Genomic DNA, 20,637 nt, shown 5'->3' with positions numbered 1-20,637 from the left:
CACCAGTGATACTCTTCCATGATGCTTCTCCATGTTTTAATGTCACTCACCAGTTTGGTTTAGATCGTCGTCTCGGTGTTTTCTTATCTCTCATAATAAGAAAAGAGCTTCCTTGGTTCACCTACCATTCATAAGAGTGGCTACAAGTTCCACCAACACACGTTTCATTTATTACAGAAAGAATAATGTCTCTATTCTAGCCTGTCCCCTGATCCGTTTGCTTCTTTTCCTCACTTAGTAGTTCCTAACATGCATCTCTCTAGTGCTCGCTGAGAAAGCATCAAATTTTAATGATTTTCGCATTAAAATTCCCACTCTCACTCTCATAAGTCAATAATGGCAATAGATATTGATTTTAAAGTTTTGTATTCAGACACATAGGAAATTTATTTTGGAAACTGTATTTAGTTTACCAAAACCACTACAGTCCATTTACACTCTTCAGGTTACCAGTATTTCTTTTGCTGTGATGCATTCCCTAAACACAAAAGCTGGTCACCTAGTTCTACAGCTTCATTTTTAAGTTGTACAAAATTGTCTACACATTCTTTAGTCTTATTGTAATTTTCATGCCGTCTTTCATACTTCTCTTACTCTCATTATTTGTTGAAATATACCTGACCAGGAGGCAAATAGTACAATGTCTCCACTCTATTTAAATGAATACCACCTTCTTTCGCCCATTTTTAGTACGTGAAAACTGCCTCTAATAGTGCTGTGTATGTACATCTACAGGCAGACTCCGTAAGCCACTGTATGGTTTGTTATGGAGGGTACCTCGTACCAATACTAGTTATTTCCTTTCCTTTCCACTCTCAAATAGAGCGAAGAAAAAACAGCTTTCGATATGCGTATGTATGCGCCCTAACTTCTCTTATCATCGTGGTCCCTATGTGACGAAATGTACGATGGCGTCAGCAGAATAATTCTACATTCAGCTTCAAATGCCGGTTCTCTAAATTTTCTCAGTTGTGTTCGGTGAAAAGAACGTCGTCTTTCCTCCAGAGGTGCTTACTTGTGTTCTTGAAGAATTTCTATAATACCGTTATGTTGATTGAACCCACCTGCAACAAATCAACAGTTCTCCTCTGAACTGCTTCGGTGTCTTCCATTAATCCGACGTGGCGTGGATCCCAAACATTCGAGCTTGTTCAAGAATGGGTCGCACTGAGACTATAGGTGGTATCTTTGACGGATGACCCACACTTTTTTCAAAATTCTCCCAATAAACCGAAGTCGACCATTAGATCAAATGTTCAAATGTGTGTGAAATCTTATGGGACTTAACTGCTAAGGTCATCAGTCCCTAAGCTAACACACTACTTAACCTAAATTATCCTAAGGACAAACACGCACACCCATGCCCGAGGGAGGACTCGAACCTCCGCCGGGACCAGCCGCACAGTCCATGACTGCAGCGCCTAAGACCGCTCGGCTAATCCCGCGCGGCCATTAGATCATTTATGTATGCAGAGAATAAGAACCGTCCTATCACACTGTTCTGGCGCACTCCTGACGATACTCTTGTCTCAGATGAACGCTCGCCGTCGGGGACAAAGTGCTGGGTTACGTTATTTAAAAAGTTGGCGAGCCGCTCACATATCTGAGCAACTATTCCATATACTCGTACCTTCCTCAACAATCTGCAGAAGGGCACCGTGTCAGACACTTTCCGGAAATTTAGGAATATGGAATCCGTCTGTTGCCCTTCATCCAGGGTTCGCAGGATATCATATGAGAAAGGCCCGCCCGGTTGGCCGTGCGGTATAACGCACGGCTTTCCGGGCGTTAAGGAGCGCCTGGTCCCCGGCACGAATCCGCCCAGCCGACTTGTGTCGAGGTCCGGTGAGCCGGCCAGTCTGTGGATGGTTTTTATGCGGTTTTCCATCTGCCTTGGCAAATGCGGGCTGGTTCCCCTTATTCCACCTCAGCTACACTATGCCGGCGATTGCTGCGCAAACAAGATCTCCACGTACGCGTACACCACCATTACTCTACCACGCAAACATAGTGGTTACACTCGTCTGGTGTGAGACGTTTCCTGGGAGGTCCACCGGGGGCCGAACCGCACAATAACCCTGGGTTCGGTGTGGGGCGGCGGAGGGGTGAAGTGGACTGCGTTAGTCGTCGTGGGGTTGTGGACCACTGTGGCTGCCGCGGGGACGGAGCCTCTCCGTAGTTTCTAGGGCCCCGGTTAACATAACATAACATATGAGAAAATGGCAAACTGAATTTCACACGAGCGATGCCTTCTAAATCCGTGCTGATTTGTGGACAGAAGCTCTTCCGTCTCGAGCAAATTTATTATGCACTGACGGAAAGGAAAATAGTAATACGAAGAAGGAGTTGCGCGACATAAATGGAAATTGGTAGGCTGTTTCTGCATCTGAAAGATGATGTGTATTAAAATTTCGCTGCAGTCGCATAACAGTGGCGCTAGTTTTGCGCAGGTTTGCTTTAAATACACGCTGTAACGATCGTAAGTGTTGAAATTTGATGTGGTGAGTCGATATTAGACAAGAATGCTTTTAAGGCGACAAAGACGCTATTATCAACAAATGACTGAGTTTTGACGAGGTCGCGTATTAGGGCTACGAGAAGCTGGGTTTTACTTTGTGATATTGAAGAAACACTTGATAGGAATGTAGGCACAGTACATAAATGCTGGCAATGGTGGTCACGAGAATGTACGGTCGCAAGAACACCAGGCTCCGGAGAGCCGTGGCACAACAAAGAGGGAAGACCATCGTGTTCGACGTATGGCTCTAAGCACTATGGGACTTAACATCTGAGGTCATCAGTCCCCTAGACTTACAACTACTTAAACCTAACTAACCTAAGGATAACACACAGATTCATACCCGAGGCAGGATTAGAACCTGCGACCGTAGCAGCAGCGCGGTTCCGGACTGAAGCGCCTAGAACCGCTCGGTCATAGCGGCCGGCCTGTTCGGTGTAAGGCTCTGGCGCATCTTACTGCATCTGCAGCAGCAATTTGAGCGGCAGTTAGCGCAACAGTGACACAGCGAACTGTTACAAATCGACTACTTCAAGGAAAGCCCCGAACCAGACGTCCTGTAGAGTGCATTCCACTGACCTCAAACTACTACCATTTTCTACTTCAGTGATGTGAAGCGAGAGCTTATTGGAGGCCAAGATGGTAGGTCTGTTGTGTTTCGTGAAGAAAGCTGGTTCTGCCTTGGTGCCATTGTTGGCTGTGACTTTTTTAGATGGAGGCCAGTTGAGGGCTTACAACCAACTGTTTGCTTGCTAGGCTCATGAGACGTACACCTAGAACTATGGTCTGCGGTGCAATTTCGTATACATGCAGGAGCACTCTCGTGGTTGTCCCACACATTCTGACTGCAAATTTGTACGTCAATCTGGTGATTCGAACTGCTGTGCTGCCATTCATGAATAGCTTTCCAAGGGGTGTTTTACATCAGGATAACGGTCGTCCACATACCGCTGTTGTTACGCAACAGGCTCTACAGACAGTGTGTCGACATGCTGCCTTGGTCTGCTCGATCACCAGATCTATCTCCAATCAATCACGTATGGGACACATTAGACGACAGTAAGGGGACAAAGTTCGTTCTGAGACAATTTATTTGCGCAGGTTACATACGTTCAGAGACAAGCATACATTCAGAGGCAAACTTGATTGGTTTATGACACCCTTCCCCTCCCCTTAACCTATTGTTCTGCTAAGTGGTTTAAGGCCCCTTGAGCGTTGATTTATTACCCCCTGGGGATAATCCAACTGTCTCAGAAACTTCCCAACTCTCCCATTTCCCCTCCACCGCCACACACCTCTCGCCTCCGCCTCACCAATACAAGCACATTTTTGATATCAAATTAATTGTCTAACAAATGAAATAAATGAATTAATTACCCCCTCCCCTCTGGGAAATCGCCCCTCCCCTTTGCCATCTGGAAATTGGTGGAAAAAAGACTTGGTCTGTGCTGGAGAAGAAGGATCTCATGCTATGGAATTGAAGTCAGTGTCAATTACATAGAAAGTTATATACTATTTATTTATAAAATTCAGTTTTGAAGGATTGAGTTTCTTTATTTGGTGGGAAATCTCACAGTCAGATACTACATGTCCTAATTATGTAATTGCTCTGCTGGAGATCGGAGGTGGTCTTTTGTTGGAAAATTTTCGTGTGTGTGCTCCCTCGACATGCAGGAATCGAATGATTTAGTGCATAATGCCACCACCAGAGGACGTCGCACCCCCCCCTCTTCGTCCCCTCCCTCCCCATCCCACCCAGAAAAAACTGGCGGGAAAATGACTCAATCTGTGCTGGAGACGAAGGATCTCAAGACACGAAATTCAAATCAGTGTCAATAAAGTTTTTATGAATATTCCTTATTTAATCAATTTGTGGAAGACACGGCTACCCCACGTGAGTAGAGTTCACGTCTGCACCCCACACCCCCGCTTCCCACGACGTAATGACTGTAAGCACAGAGGAAAGGAATGAAGTGCGGTACAGTAGCCACCGTTTGAGGTCTCCCGCCCTTGTGTCTGTCGTCTGGGCGCCGCCACGAAGGCCCAGAACCGCCCAAGTTCCTAATTACAGATCACAATACTAAACACCGCCGACCATGAAACGGATGTCAGCCACCTTTGATCTTGCGGCCCCAAGCGAAGTATCAAGTGGCGGCATTCTGTTGATCAGAAAATTCCAGACTTGCTTCCTGTCTGTCGCACACAGGTACGAAAAGAGGTTTACTATACTATCAACTATCTAGTTTCAACTACCTTTCAAGATCAAATAGGTAGAAAAGAGGGGTTACTATACTTTCAGCTATATACTGCCTTACTTATTTGATCTTTAAAAGTAGTTTAAACCAGGTAGTTGAAAGTATATTAACACATTTTCATACCTGTATGAGAGGGAGAGTATGAGTGAGAGAGCGTGTGTCTGCATGTGTGTGTGTGTGTGTGTGTGTGTGTGTGTGTGTGTGTGTGCGTGTGTGTGTGTGTGAGCGTGTGTTGTACAAATATTTATTTATTTATGTGAGGAATGTGTGCTGTGTACAGAATGGTTCAAAAAGTGGTTCAAATGGCTCTGAGCACTATGGGACTTAACTGCTGAGGTCATCAGTCCCCTAAACTTAGAACTACTTAAACCTAACTAACCTCAGGACATCACACACATCCATGCCCGAGGCAGGATTCGAACCTGCACCGTAGTTGCAGCATGGTTCCCGACTGTAGCGCCTAGAACCGCTGGGGCACCGCAGCCGGCTGTGATGTGTACACACAATTGTAAATATATGTGTCTGCACACCATGAGTCTGTTGTTGTGTTTTTGTGTGTGTGTGTGGGTGGATGGGTGAACTGTGGAAAAAGGTATAAGAATGTTTAAGAAATGTGAAAAAAATATAAACAAATATGCATCATCTACATATTTATTTATTCACACACGCTGTATGTGTGCTGTGTACATACATCTGAATTTATCTACACACCGTGTGCATCATGTAAATGTTGTTGTGGTGTTGTGGTCTTCAGTCCTGAGACTGGTTTGATGCTGCTCTGCATGCTACTCTATCATGTGCAAGCTACTTCATCTCCCAGTACTTGCTGCAACCTACGTCCTTCTGAATCTGCTTAGTGCATTCATCTCTTGGTCTCTCTCTGTGATTTTTACCTTCCACACTGCCCTCCAAGGCTAAATTTGTGATCCCTTGATGCCTCAGAACATGTCCTACCAACCGGTCCCTTCTTCTTGTCGAGTTGTGCCACAAACTCCTCTTCTCCCCAATTCTATTCAATGCCTCCTCATTAGTTATGTGATCTACCCATCTAATCTTTAGCATTCTGCTGTAGCACCACGTTTCGAAAGCTTCTATTCTCTTCTTGTCCAAACTATTTATCGTCCATGTTTCAATTCCATACATGGCTACACTCCATAAAATACTTTCAGAAACGACTTCCTGACACTTAAATCTATACTCGATGTTAACAAATTTCTCTTCTTCAGAAACGCTTTCCTTGCCATTGCCAGTCTACATTTTATATCCTCTCTACTTCGACCATCATCAGTTATTTTGCTCCCCAAATAGAAAAACTCCTTTACTACTTTAAGTGTCTCATTTCCTAATCTAATTCCCTCAGCATCACCCGACTTAGTTCGACTACATTACATTATCCTCGTTTTGCTTTTGTTGATGTTTACCTTATATCCTCTTTTCAAGACACTGTCCATTCCATTCAACTACTCTTCCAAGTCCTTTGCTGTCTCTGAGAGAATTACAATGTCATCGGCGAACCTCAAAGTTTTGAATTCTTCTCCAGGGATTTTAATACCTACACCGAATTTTTCTTTTGTTTCCTTCACTGCTTGCTCAATATAGAGATTGAATAACATCGGGGACAGGCCACAACCCTGTCTCACTCCCTTCCCAACCGCTGCTTCCCTTTCATGTCCCTCGACTCTTATAACTGCCATCTGGTTTCTGTACAAATTGTAAATAGCCTTTAGCTCCCTGTATTTTACCCCTGTCACCTTTAGGATTTGAAAGAGAGTATTCCAGTCAACATTGTCAAAAGCTTTCTCCAAGTCTACAAATGCTAGAAACGTATGTTTGCCTTTCCTTAATCTTTCTTCTAAGATAAGTCGTAGGGTCAGTATTGCCTCACGTGTTCCAATATTTCTACGGAATCCAAACTGATCTTCCCCAAGATTGGCTTCTACTAGTTTTTCCATTCGTCTGTAAAGAATTCGCTTTAGTATTTTGCAGCTATGGCTTATTAAACTGATAGTTCGGTAATTTTCACATCTGTCAACACCTGCTTTCTTTAGGACTGGAAGTATTATATTCTTCTTGAAGTCTTAGGGTATTTCGCCTTGCTCACCAGATGCTAGAGATTTGTCAGGACTGGCTCTCCCAAGGCCGTCAGTAGTTCTAATGGAACGTTGTCTACTCCCGGGGCCTTGTTTCGACTCAGGTCTTTCAGTGCTCTGTCAAACTCTTCACGCAGTATTGTATCTCCCATTTCACCTTCATCTACGTTATCTTCCATTTCCAAATATTTTCCTCAAGTACGTCGCCCTTGTATAGACTCTCTATATGCTCCTTCCACCTTTCTGCTTTCCCTTCTTTGCTTAGAACTGGGTTTCCATCTGAGCTCTTGATATTCATACAAGTGGTTCTCTTATCTCCAAAGGTCTCTTTAATTTTCCTGTAGGCAGTATCTATCTTACCCCTAGTGAGATAAACCTCTACATCCTTACATTTGTCCTCTAGTCATCCCTGTTTAGCCATTTTGCACTTCCTGTCGATCTCATTTGTGATACGTTTGTATTCCTTTTTGCCTGCTTCATTTACTGCATTTTTATATTTTCTCCTTTCATCAATTAAATTCAATATTTCTTCTGTTACCCAAGGATTTCTACTAGCCCTCGTCTTTTTACCTACTTGATCCTCTGCTGCCTTCAGTACTTCATCCCTCGGAGATACCCATTCTTCTTCTACTGTATTTCTTTCCCCCATTTGTGACAATTGTTCCCTTACGCTCTCCGTAAAACTCTGTACAACCTCTGGTTTAATCAGTCTGTCCAGATCCCATATTCTTCAATTCCCACCTTTTTGCAGTTTCTTCAGTTTTAATCTACAGCTCATAACCAACAGATTGTGGTCAGAGTCCACATCTGCCCCTGGAAATGTCTTACAATTTAATACCTGGATCCTAAATCTCTGTCTTACCATTATATAATCTGATACCTTCTAGTATTTCCAGGATTCTTCCATGTGTACAACCTTCTTTTATGATTCTTGAACCAAGTGTTAGCTGTGATTAAGTTATGCTCTGTGCAAAATTCTATCAGACGGCTTCCTCTTTCATTTCTTTCCCCCAATCCATATTCACCTACTATGTTTCCTTCTCTCCCTTTTCCTACTCTCGAATTCCAGTCACCCATGACTATTAAATTTTCGTCTCCCTTCACTACCTGAATAATTTCTTTTATCTCATCATACATTTCATCAATTTCTTCGTCATCTGCAGAGCTAGTTGGCATATAAACTTGTACTATTGTAGTAGGTGTGGGCTTTGTGTCTATCTTGGCCACAATAATGCGTTCACTATGCTGTTTGTAGTAGCTTACCCGCACTCCTATTTTTTTATTCATTATTAAACCTACTCCTGCATTACCCCTATTTGATTTTGTATTTATAACCCTGTATTCACCTGACCAAAAGTCTTGTTCCTCCTGCCACTGAACTTCTCTAATTCCCACTATATCTAACTTTAACCCATCCATTTTCCTTTTTAAGTTTTCTAACCTACCTGCCCGATTAAGGGGTCTGACATTCCACGCTCCGATCCGCAGAACGCCAGTTTTCTTTCTCCTGATGACGACGTCCTCTTGAGTAGTCCCCGCCCGGAGATCCGGAATGGGGACTATTTTACCTCCGGAATATTTTACCCAAGAGGACGGCATCATCTTTTAACCATACAGTAAAGCTGCATGCCCTCGGGAAAAATTACGGCTGTAGTTTCCCCTTGCTTTCAGTCGTTCGCAGTACCAGCACAGCAAGGCCGTTTTGGTTAGGGTTATAAGGCCAGATCAGTCAATCATTCAGACTGATGCCCCTGCAACTACTGAAAAGGCTGCTGCCCCTCTTCAGGAACCACACGTATGTCTGGCCTCTCAACAGATACCCCTCCGTTGTGGTTGCACCTACGGTGCGACCATCTGTATCGCTGAGGCACGCAAGCCTCCCCACCAACGGCATGGTCCATGGTTCATGGGGGGGGGGGGGTCATGTAAATAGAATAGTTATTAAATTTGTAACGTAAAACTTAATAACTAATCAGTAAATAGAATAGTTATTAAGTTTTACCTGCCACGAGCTGTCCAGGACTGATTAGTTTTTAAGTATATGTAGATCACAGTCCATCAGAATTATTGTGCAACCTATTGGGACTGTGGAATTTAGTTGTAGCAAAGATACTTTCTCCACGTTGGTTTTTAGTGTAGTTTTATCAAAAAAATTGTAAAAGTATTCTCAACAGTGCTACAACGAAAAAATTGTAATACTCTTAGTTATTGGTAATAGCGTGTAAATTAAAAGCATCTCGACATTGAAATATCAAAGTATGTCTCAAGTATCGAACTGTACCTCAATAACTGAATCGCATCCCAAGAACTGAACTGTATCTCAAAAATCAAATTGTTCTGTGTGAACTGAATAAATGAAAAAATTCGTTACCATTCGTCTTTGTTTTTATTTCACACTTCCCTACCCTCACAAATGTATATAAATGACGTGCATGACACAAACTACATTAGTTTTTCTGAAGATGAGCGCTATTAAGGAGGTGAAGTTTAAGATGGAATATAACAAAATATGTAGAACGGTTGCATAGGATTACGTCTATCACACAGCACGAATTGGCTTATGGGAGCAGGAGGCATATAGGAAACATGTCTAAAATTATATATCATGTGCTTGAAGAAAACCTCAGACATAGTACCCGAGCAAAACTGTATATTATCAAAGGGCAAACAGGGTGGAATCAGTGAAGAAAGTACACACATATTATGAGGTAAAAATTCATTTATTTCTCATCCAACTTAAAAAAGCAATTTTACATTTCATAAGTAGACACTGCAACACTATTTTCGCACATCTTCTTCTTGAGTCGACGGAGAGCAGGACACCCATAGAACGCCAGGTCTTGAATAACAGCAATCTTGAGGATTTGACACATCCTTGCGATCTTCCCCTTCACATAGATGATGGGCTAATAATCGAAGTGACCGCACCATATCTTTACAGGATACACCAGGACCATCTCAGTGAATTCCATGGTAGAAATGTGTTAACCATTTTGCACTTCTCTGTGCTTTAGTACACTTCACATCCTTGAAAGACCTCTGTGATGCCATGTTTGCTGAGTATGTTTCTGTTATACCTGCATCTTTAGTGTACGCTGCAAATCCAGCATCTTTAAATCTGAGATATCTGCAGTCATCGTCATAGGAACCATGAAGTAAAGCAATCGGTTATTAAAAAAGTAGTATCATCTTAATTGGTTGTTGTGTCCACTGAACAGACTTTATGATTTATTATTCATCATTTCAACTCTATATCCAACACAGTACATCTTAAATGATGACAGCCCATCAATCTGGCATCGCACATTCGAGCCATAGCATTTAAAGCAGGGCTCAAACTTTGAAATGAGTTCATCTCTTCTAAACACGTCAGGTAACAAGTTGAATGTGTGTGATGTAACACATGGTAGTGGTATAAATTGAGTAGGGAACATGTAGTAATCAAGAGCATTCAAGTGATGACGCCTCTTAATCACTTTTGTACAAATATATGAGAGCACATTTCATGATTTCACCCAGTCAAATATGTTTAAGCAGTAATATTCTCTTTCCCCGGCAAATCCGAAGTCCTCAAGGCTAACTGTCATAAAACACGAACCTCAGCATCCACGACCATACCTTGCACAATATACTCACTACCATTGCTCAAATTTACTATTAGAATTACGGTGCTGCTAGTGTTCCTCCTAGCCTCCAACAGCATCACCTTATTCACAGACACCCTGCACGCAGTTGAAGTTGAATAACTGAATGACGATGGATTCATAGTGCTTATTCACTTATTCAGTTAAAAACAGCTGGTCCACTGGGGTGACAGACAGAAGTCTATTGCACACTTGGAGTAAAATCTGCTTTGAATTCAAACCTATTGGAGGTTTCTGCATACCATGATACACATTTTAAAAATTCAGCTTTGGCACAAATATTATATGATCTAAACAGACACCTGCTTGATATGTATCATTAAGTCATCGTATTCCCTCACATATAACAAACAAAATCTTTATATGTCGCTCTAACAAGTGTTTTCTTTTTTTTTCATAACAAACCTATTTTTGCCAGCTCCATAAGATCCGTCACGAGGTGTTCCTCCTCCGAAGTGTTAAACAGGTATGGTGATTAGCAAGAAGAACTTAATACATGCTTAGACTCAATGCAGAACATTTTTGAGATAACATTGTGGTATGCAAACGTTTCTCTGCCCTTTTGCTTGGCCCCTGAAAATTAACCTCGAATGGACACACTCTAGTATATTGCACTTGCAATGATGTCTTAGTGGACAAATTTGCATAATCTGGGTGTTACACACATACAGACGATAACTGTAGTGCTTGTGTGAACTGTATTTATGTTGCTGTTCCAAGTTACTAAGGCCAGTGTTCCGATGTGTGCAAAGAAAATTATTATCAGATCGTAAGGGAGATATGGATTTGACGTGGAAAACTGCGATTTCAGCGCATTGGTAGGTGTAAGGGAGATGGAAGTTTTTACGTGGAAAATTATGTTTAGTCATAAAGATGGTACAGATATTGACATTTCCAGCGCCCCAGCTGTCAGGAGGAGGTATTTCCCATACCTCAGTCATTGTCGAATGCCATCGGATTGGCGCGAACATCGTAATATTTAATTGTGATTACACTGATAAATATGTGGCTGGTTTCTTAGGTGCAGGTGCGCGCCAGAGGTAGCTGGTGACTGGAATGAACTGACATTACCAGGTGCCTTCGCTGAGGCTCGGAACCCGTCAGACAGAGAACGGCGGTGCAGTTGACGCAGCCATGTCGCCCTCTGGCCGGGTGAATAGCGAACTAAAACTCAGTTATGTGTATGGCAGCCTTCAAAAATGGCTCTGAGCACTATGGGACTTAACATCTGTGGTCATCAGTCCCCTAAACTTAGAACTACTTAAACCTAACTAACCTAAGGACATCACACACACCCATGCCCGAGGCAGGATTCGGACCTGCGACCGTAGCAGTCCCGCGGTTCCGGACTGAGCGCCTAGAACCGCGAGACCACCGCGGCCGGCTGGCAGCCTTCGTGATAGCGTGTGTTGCGGGTACTCTCCGATTTTTATGTGGAAATTTGAGAAGATTCAATATGGCGAGTGTTGTTGCTGGACGTATTGATATCATCTGAATTCCAATCACTATGGTCATCCTTGACACCTTCTGCGACCACGCAGTCCTCTCCAACAGGCCGAGTCCGGCTACAGATCAGTCGCGATTGCTGAGATGCATGTCTCACGGCAGACACTAGTGGTACACAACATTGGTTCTGGGGTACTGCGTGTGGAAATCGGAACATGAGTGCAAGGGGTGTGTGAGTGTTTCAGCCATGTCTGACATCTAGCCATGACAACTACTAGTACTGTGGAATGTATCATGCTTTAAGTGTGTCATGTTTCGTGCTTCTCAATTCATTGCAGTGGAGTATGTCTTGCTGTGGTATTTGTCGTTGCCTCTATCCTATCATGCAGTAGGCTCTTCATCCTTCTTCCAAATGCAGTGGAGAGAACATAAACGCAACATCAAATTCCTGACTGACAGGGAAGGGGTGAGGACAGTGACTAACGAACTAACTAACCTGTTTCCATTCCAGCACTACACATCCATCATTCCACATCACACTCATCTTTTTACTTCTCTCCTTTTCCACTGCTCCCCCCCCCCCTCTTCCCACCTGTCTCCTTCCCTCCATCTAACCTGCAGTACTACGCATCCGCCACCCCTGCCATACTATCCTTCCCCCTCCCTGCCCCAGCCACCTCCTTACCAGTCACCACTCCCATCATGCACTGGTACTACTGCTCGCAGTGTGGTTTCAGTTGCCTGAGGCTGCAGTCATGTGTGTGTGAGTTGCATTTCCAAGTGTGTGTGTGTGTGTGTGTCTGTCATTTATTTTTACGAAGGCCTTACTGGCCGAAAGTTTTATTTGTGACAGTCTTTTCGTTGCGCCTATCTGCGACTCAGCATCTCCTCTCTATGGTAAGTAGCAACTTTCCTTTTCATAATATTGTTACATTCCATCCTGGATTTTCCATTGTTTGACTGATCAACTTATTGTTTTTGGTAGTGGTATTGTGAGCAAACACACCAATTCAACCCTCCGCATATAGTTTAAGTACATAGCATGCAACTGCACCGCAATTTGAAATTTTCAGCTACCTCCGACGTAATGGAGTTACTACCAAATGACCTGACTGTGCCAGTGTCCACCAATAGGAGGCAGGCGGAAAAAAATCCACAAGGAGGATGAGTAGGGTGTGGAAACCAGGCAGTTGTGGGATTGAATCCCATCAAATATACCACTCTTAGTGCCCATCAATAGAACGCAAGGAAAACTGGGGCACACAAAGGGTTTTGATGTAATTAATTAGTCAGTCAGTTATAGAATGAGGGAATATTTCCAAGACATCCACAGCTGTGGGTTTAGCAGGTATTCTTTACTTTGGTCAGGACAAAGGTGAGGTTAATTAGGCACAGGACAGACACAACCTATTTCTTCTTCTCAAATATCTTTTTTCCATCCATTCTTACACTCCTGGAAATTGAAATAAGAAACACTGTGAATTCATTGTCCCAGGAAGGGGAAACTTTATTGACACATTCCTGGGGTCAGATACATCACATGATCACACTGACAGAACCACAGGCACATAGACACAGGCAACAGAGCATGCACAATGTCGGCACTAGTACAGTGTATATCCACCTTTCGCAGCAATGCAGGCTGCTATTCTCCCATGGAGACGATCGTAGAGATGCTGGATGTAGTCCTGTGGAACGGCTTGCCATGCCATTTCCACCTGGCGCCTCAGTTGGACCAGCGTTCGTGCTGGACGTGCAGACCGCGTGAGACGACGCTTCATCCAGTCCCAAACATGCTCAATGGGGTACAGATCCGGAGATCTTGCTGGCCAGGGTAGTTGACTTACACCTCCTAGAGCACGTTGGGTGGCACGGGATACATGAGGACGTGCATTGTCCTGTTGGAACAGCAAGTTCCCTTGCCGGTCTAGGAATGGTAGAACGATGGGTTCGATGACGGTTTGGATGTACCGTGCACTATTCAGTGTCCCCTCGACGATCACCAGTGGTGTACGGCCAGTGTAGGAGATCGCTCCCCACACCATGATGCAGGGTGTTGGCCCTGTGTGCCTCGGTCGTATGCAGTCCTGATTGTGGCGCTCACCTGCACGGCGCCGAACACGCCGTGTGCGGGACCGTAGCCCAGCTTCATGGAGACGGTTGCGAATGGTCCTCGCCGATACCCCAGGAGCAACAGTGTCCCTAATTTGCTGGGAAGTGGCGGTGCGGTCCCCTACGGCACTGCGTAGGATCCTACGGTCTTGGCGTGCATCCGTGCGTCGCTGCGGTCCGGTCCCAGGTCGACGGGCACGTGCACCTTCCGCCGACCACTGGCGACAACATCGATGTACTGTGGAGACCTCACGCCCCACGTGTTGAGCAATTCGGCGGTACGTCCACCCGGCCTCCCGCATGCCCACTATACGCCCTCGCTCAAAGTCCGTCAACTGCACATACGGTTCACGTCCACGCTGTCGCGGCATGCTACCAGTGTTAAAGACTGCGATGGAGCTCCGTATGCCACGGCAAACTGGCTGACACTGACGGCGGCGGTGCACAAATGCTGCGCAGCTAGCGCCATTCGACGGCCAACACCGCGGTTCCTGGTGTGTCCGCTGTGCCGTGCGTGTGATCATTGCTTGTACAGCCCTCTCGCAGTGTCCGGAGCAAGTATGGTGGGTCTGACACACCGGTGTCAATGTGTTCTTTTTTCCATTTCCAGGAGTGTAATGGAAATTCCTGTGACTGGAGCATTTTGATTGGTTCTTATTGAATTTACCCACCAAATCTCTGCTGCTGGTGTGGGAGCACTGCCCACCACTTTCTGCAGACAGACAAATTACGAGAAGTTCAGCAGCACAATATTTTGTACAGATCGAGAAACATACAGCAGTCATATTTCACTGACAGTTACACCCTGCAAAAGTTGTCTACAGATCATGAAATACAGAAACTATCGCCAAAGACACTTCTTCAACTACATTGCTCTGCTACTGTCTAGGAAAGCTTACATTTTTTTAATCTCCAACTATGTCATATCACCACAAACGACTGTACGACCATACCATATCGTTGTAGTAAACAAAGTTGGTATCCTGCACCAAACCAAATCGTCACTTCTGGATTCTGCGTATAGCCATTGACCACCAGAGACTCATACTGCGAAGACGCACGATCAGAGCGTCCTCTGTGGACTGTGGCCACTCTCTGAGCTTGTGTACCAAGGCTGAACTGGTTCCCTCAGCACAAAAGGCGTCCTCTAAAGGGTAGTGTTTCCAGTCTGGCCTGCTTGCTGTTGTGGTTCCTGCGAGTTGCGATCATCTTCAGACTCTGGGATTACAAGGATATTTACTTTTTGAGCACTGACGATAAGATGTGCTTCATCAATCGCGAATTAATTTACCTGTCTCGAAATCAATATCAGCTGCAATATCCGATTTTGTACGCCATAAAACGACACTTTTAGCTGACATCATCGAGTAGCATATGAAAATATCCGAAATTTCATGTATTTTTACATGGTTTACCAGCATATCATACCATTTACGCAATTGTTCTCGTTATCAAGTACATAGCAGTTTGCTACTCATCGTTTAACAATATAATTCTGAAGACAGAATGTGGAAACTATATCTCTAGAAATCTGAAAATACAGCAAGGTCATTATGTGGGACATGCTGCAAACCACTGAGTAACTAGAAATTTTAGACATGTAATTGTTCTCTTTCCCCTTCCTCTCCAGTACCGACAGAGTATTTTTACCACCAATTTTTTCTGGGAGGGTTGGGGATGGAGGGGGCGAAGGGTGGGAGGTGGGACGTCCTCTGGTGGTGGCATTGTGTACTAGCTCAGTCGATCCCTGCATGTCATTGTGAGCATACACACAAAGATTTTCCAACAAGACAACACCTCCAGTCTGCAGCAGTGTAATTACATAATTAGGACACGTAGATGATGGGTGTGAGCTTTTCCCACCAAATTGAATTTTATAAATAAACGGTGTATCCTCTGCTATGTAATTGCCACTGACTCCCATTTCGTATCATAAGGTCCTTCCTCCCCAGCACAGACTGAATCCTTTTCCTGCTAGTTTTCAGGTGGGGAGGGCAGACAGAGGGAGTATTTGAGGGGAGGCCTGAGTATCCCCCAGAGGGGGAGGGGTAAATTAATCGAGTGATTTAATTACTTATTCAATTAATATAATATAAAAATATGTATTTGTATCTATGAGGGGAAGGAGAAAGGGGTTGGAGATTTCTCATGGGGAGGGGGTGGAGGAGCGAGAGGGGTGTAGGGTTTATCAAAAAGGATGCATTATCCCCAGGGGTCATAAATCAATCCTCAGGGGTTCATAAAGCACTTAGCAGAACAATAGGTTAAGGGGAGGGGTCATAAATCAACGAAGTTTGCACCGGAATGTACACATGCCCCTGAATGTATACAACCTGCAGGAACAAAACTCACAAGATCACAGGTTACACAACTACTGGTGACAACTCTAGTGTCATCCGCAATCAGTATTAACTGTCACTGCATTGACCGCCCAAGTGCAACAACAATGGAAGTCAATCCCACAAACACAATACATGCATGTTTGCTTACTTGCATTTAACTTTCTGGCTGTTACACCGACTATTAATGTACCAGCATCTCACATTTGCAATGGCTTATCTTGTTCTTACATTAACCTGTGATCTTGGAATGTTAATCACTTAAATATGTTACCGAGACAAATGTATTCCCGAAATTTCGTTACTCTACATTAATCATGTTTTGGTGTTGCGATTCTTTCTGTCAGTGTATTCGAACTGAGAATGTGTTGAAGAACAGCTTTGGTATTACTGAATCTGCTTGGCCCAACTACTCTTTCAGTTCTTAATGTCCCTACTTTTCTCGCTGTTGTGATTTTCAGTTTGATCTAGCTCTTCACACTTATCAGTCCTGTGTAAGCCGCTTGATCTCTGCATAATTATTGCAACCTGTAACCATCTCAAACTGAACTATAGCCAACCCTTGGTCTTCCTCGACATTTTATATCGCCGAGAGACTGGCACGCCACCATTTCTAGCCGCTATGATAGATAGACTCTAGTGCAGTGATGAAGCAGCATGGAACGACGTTTTCCTATCTGTCATCAAATCCAAGTTCGACTCGATGACCAGCCAGAGTGGCGCCATTGTTGCTGCCTGAGATGGCAGGTCACTGTTCTAAATTTCGCATCCTGAGAGATGAGTTCTCAGGTGTGCAGTGCCCGCAGTGTGAAGTCAATATGCGTGATTATTCAGTACAGAGGCTTCAGGAAACTAATTTCTCTTCCCTGTCACTTGAAGAAAAGATCTGGATCAAGGACCTAGGGAGACAGACACCTGATATCAAGTTGGACAAGAAAACTAAAATTAAAAGAAACATATTATAAGAATTTTCATCCCAGACACTTACAGGAAAGCAAGCTACTGTCCATTACAATTGCTACACCACGAAGATGACGTGCTACAGATGCTAAATTTAACCGACAGGAAGAAGATGCTGTGATATGCAAATGATTAGCTTTTCAGAGCATTCACACAAGGTTGGCGCCGGTGGTGAAACCTACAACGTGCTGACATGAGGAAAGTTTCCAACCGATATCTCACACACAAACAGCAGTTGACCGGCGTTGCCTGGTGAAACGTTGTTGTGATGCCTCGTGTAAGAAGGAGAAATGCGTACCATCACGTTTCCGACTTTGATAAAGGTCGTATTGTAGCCTATCGCGATTGCGGTTTATCGTATCGCAATATTGCTGCTCGCGTTATTCGAGATCCAATGACTGTTAGCAGAATATGGAATCGGTGGGTTCAGGAGAGTAATACGGAACGCCGTGCTGGATCCAAACGGCCTCGTATCACTACCAGTCGAGATGACAGGCATCTTATCCGCATGGCTATAACAATTCGTGCAGCCACGTCTCGATCCCCGCGTCAACAGATGGGAACGCTTGCAAGACAACAACCATCTGCACGAACAGTTTGACGACGTTTGCAGCAGCATGGACTATCAGCTCGGAGACCATGGCTGCGGTTACCCTTGACGCTGCTTCACAGACAGGAGCGCCTGCGATGGTGTACTCAACGACGAACCTGGGTACACGAATGGCAAAACGTCATTTTTTCGGATGAATCCAGGTTCTGTTTACAGCATAATGATGGTCGCATCCGTGTTTGGCGACATCGTGGTGAACGCACATTGGAAGCGTGTATTCGTCATCGCCATACTTGCGTATCACCCGGCGTGATGGAATGGGTGCCATTGGTTAGACGTCTCGGTCGCCTCTTGTTCGCATTGACGGCACTTCGAACAGTGGAAGTTACATTTCAGATGTGTTACGACCCGTGGCTCTACCCTTCATTCGATCCCTGCAGAACCACACATTTCAGCAGGATAATGCACGACAGCATGTTGCAGGTCCTGTACGGGCCTTTCTGGATACAGAAAATGTTCGACTGCTGCCCTGGTCAGCACATTCTCCAGATCTCTCACCAATTGAAAACGTCTGGTCAGTGGTGGCCGAGCAACTGGCTCGTCACAATACGGCAGTCACTACGCTTGATGAACTGTGGTATCTTGTTGAAGCTGCATGGGCGGCTGTACCTAGCTGTACACGCCATCCAAGCTCTGTTTGACTCAATGCCCTGGCGTATCAAGGCCGTTATTACGGCCAGAGGTGGTTGTTCTGGGTACTGATTTCTCAGGATCCATGCACCCAAGTTGCGTGAAAATGTAATCACATGTCAATTCTAGTATAATATATTTATCCAATGAATACCCGTTTATCATCTGCATTTCTTCTTGGTGTAGCAATTTTGATGGCCAGTAGTATATGAAACAAGGTTGTATACATGGAAGAACCCTGGAGATACTAAAAGGTATCAGATAGATTATATAATGGTAAGATTGAGATTTAGGAACCAGGTTTTAAATCGTAAGACATTTCCAAGGGCAGATGTGGACTCTGACCACAATCCATTGGTTATAAATGTAGATTAAAACTGAAGAAACTGCAAAAAGGTGGGAATTTAAGGAGATGGGACCTGGATAAACTGAATAAACCAGAGGTTGTACAGAGTTTCAGGGAGAGCGTAAGGGAACAAATGGCAGGAATGGGGGAAAGAAGTACAGTAGAAGAAGAATGGGTAGCTTTGAGGGATGAAGTAGTGAAGGCAGCAGAGGATCAAGTAGGTAAAAAGACGAGGGCTAGTAGAAATCCTTGGGTAACAGAAGAAATATTGAATTTAATTGATGAAAGGAGAAAATATGAAAATGCAGTAAATGAAGCAGGCAAAAAGGAATACAAACGTATCAAAAATGAGATCGACAGGAAGTGCAAAATGGCTAAGCAGGCATGGCTAGAGGACAAATGTAAGGACGTAGAGGCTTATCTCACTAGCGGTGATACTGCCTACAGGAAAATTAAAGAGACCTTTGGAGAAAAGAGAACCACTTGTATGAATATCAAGAGCTCAGATGGAAACCTAGTTCTAAGCAAAGAAGGGAAAGCAGAAAGGTGGAAGGAGAATATAGAGGGTCTACGCAAGGGCGATGTACTTGAGGACAATATTATGGAAATGGAAGAGGATGTAGATGAAGATGAAATGGGAGATATGATACTGCGTGAAGAGTTTGACAGAGCACTGAAAGACCTGAGTTGAATCAAGGCCTCTGGAGTAGACAACATTCCATTAGAACTACTGACGGCCTTGGGGGAGCCAGTCCTGACAAAACTCTACCATCTGGTGAGCAAGATGTATGAGACAGGCGAAATACCCTCAGACTTCAAGAAGAATATAATAATCCCAATCCCAAAGAAAGCAAGTGTTGACAGATGTGAAAATTACCGAACTATCAGTTTAATAAGTCACGGCTGCAAAATACTAACGCGAATTCTTTACAGATGAATAGAAAAACTAGTAGAAGCCGACCTTGGGGAAGATCAGTTTGGATTCCGTAGAAATATTGGAATACGTGAGGCAATAATGACCCTACGGCTTATCTTATAAGCTAGATTAAGGAAAGGCAAACCTACGTTTCTAGCATTTGTAGACATAGAGAAAGCTTTTGACAATGTTGACTGGAATACTCTCTTTCAAATTCTGATGGTGTCAGGGGTAAAATACAGGGAGCGAAGGGCTATTTACAATCTGTATAGAAACCAGATGGCAGTTATAAGAGTTGAGGGGCATGAAAGGGAAGCAGTGGTTGGGAAGGGAGTGAGACAGGGTTGTAGCCTCTCCCCGATGTTATTCAATCTGTATATTGAGCAAGCAGTGAAGGAAACAAAAGAAAAATTGGAAGTAGGTATTAAAATCCATGGAGAAGAAATAAAAACTTTGAGGTTCGCCGATGACATTGTAATTCTGCCAGAGACAGCAAAGGACTTGGATGAGCAGTTGAACGGATTGGATGGTGTCTTGAAGGGAGGATATAAGATGAACATCAACAAAAGCAAAACGAGGATAATGTAATGTAGTCGAATTTAGTCGGGTGATGTTGAGGGTATTAGATTAGGAAATGAGACACTTAAAGTAGTAAAGGAGTTTTGCTATTTGGGGAGCAAAATAACTGATGATGGTTGAAGTAGAGAGGATATAAAATGTAGACTGGCAATGGCAAGGAAAGCGTTTCTGAAGAAGAAAAATTTGTTAACA

The sequence above is a fragment of the Schistocerca cancellata genome, chromosome 6 (assembly GCF_023864275.1).
Source record: "Schistocerca cancellata isolate TAMUIC-IGC-003103 chromosome 6, iqSchCanc2.1, whole genome shotgun sequence".
NCBI classification, from domain to species: domain Eukaryota; kingdom Metazoa; phylum Arthropoda; class Insecta; order Orthoptera; family Acrididae; genus Schistocerca; species Schistocerca cancellata.
This window is presented reverse-complemented; position numbering follows the sequence as displayed.